This window comes from Macrobrachium nipponense, chromosome 20, assembly GCF_015104395.2.
Source record: "Macrobrachium nipponense isolate FS-2020 chromosome 20, ASM1510439v2, whole genome shotgun sequence".
Taxonomy (NCBI): Eukaryota; Metazoa; Arthropoda; class Malacostraca; order Decapoda; family Palaemonidae; genus Macrobrachium; species Macrobrachium nipponense.
Window position 1 is genome coordinate 50,006,873 of NC_061089.1, and position 1,519 is coordinate 50,008,391.

The following is a 1,519-nucleotide window of genomic DNA, read 5'->3' on the forward strand; positions in this document are numbered from 1 at the left end:
ATCCTACATACGTATCACGGCACAGAACTGCAGGTATACAGGGGTTACATTTTTTATTAAATAAAGATATTTGTAAATTTAGGTTAATAGTTCATATTTTATAGTACTGGCTGTGTCATCGTAAGATGTCTTCCAAAGTTGATACAATCTTGGAACTTGTCCCTGACACTGTGGCGCTCTTTACCACACAAATCCTGGTTAAGCGCCAAAGTGGCGTGGTTGGTAAGGTGTTGGTGTCCCACCTCGGTGGTCGCGAGTTCGATTCTCGGCCATTCCATTGAGGAGTGAGAGATGTGTATTTCTGGTGATAGAAGTTCACTCTCGACGTGGTTCGGAAGTCACGTAAAGCCGTTGGTCCCGTTACTGAATAACTATTGGTTCCATGCAACGTAAAAACACCATACAAACAAACAAACAAACAAACAAATCCTGGTTAGCTTTGATGTCCTTAAATGCTTGTGAGGTGAAGTCCTTCAAGTGTCTAACTACTTTTGGCACACCTTGTTGTACTGTAACTGTGTCCAGGCAAATGATCTTGTAGCAGGTAATGTCATGATTTGAAAACCCAAAAATCTTCACGGAAGTGTGATCAGTGTAGTTTCTGTAAAGTTGGAGACTGTCTTTTTTACGATAAGCTAATTCTATTTCTTCATTTTGGCTTTTTACGATAAGTCAATTGTATTTGTTAATTTGTTTTCATATAACTGGACATTTTTATTCGTGTTCTCTTAGTTCCGTTTTCCTCCCATTTTTTTAAAGCCGATTTGCAAAGCAAGCTTATTGCCAATGCTCCTCTCCTGAGACCAACGTTCATCCATATGGCAGTTGGTTAGATGTTACATTTTTTTTATTCAAGAAATATTTTAAATCTCATAATTCATCTTAAACCAATTGATCAACATATAATAGGCATTAATAGCCTCAGTCACTTTAAGAACCTCAGTATTATGAGCTGATGTCACTTCGCAATAAACACTTGAAGAAACTTGGCACGTAGGAGCCTACTTCTCCTAAAGAGGAATTAATCAACATTAAAAAAAATAGCAAGAAGGCGCCCCTGTCCCGAAAATGTCTGACACGACCAAAAAAGGAATTTAGAGTAAATTAAATAAAACTCTCCAGAACTTGTTTCTGTCCCCAGAAACGTCTTATTCGACCCGAAAAGGAAGACAGTAAAAAATAAATGAACCCACCACAAGGCATTTCTGTCACCCGCCAGAAACTGTCACCTACGCTCGAAAAGGAATCAACAGTAAGAAATAAATAAACTGGACCCACAGCTTATGGATCAGAGATCTCCTGACAAAACCTTAGGATTCAAGAACCTTATGCTGCTCCCGGGACTCGGGGCTTTCTCCGGAATCCCCGGAGGATTGCTTTAATTATCCATTTTCATTTGGTTTTGGAAAAGACCATCGACTCGGCTCCTACTTTTAAAAATTCCTGGAAAACAAGGATTCCATTTAATTAGCCATACTTTTTTTATCATCTCATTGCTTAAGAGACTTGTAATAGACTC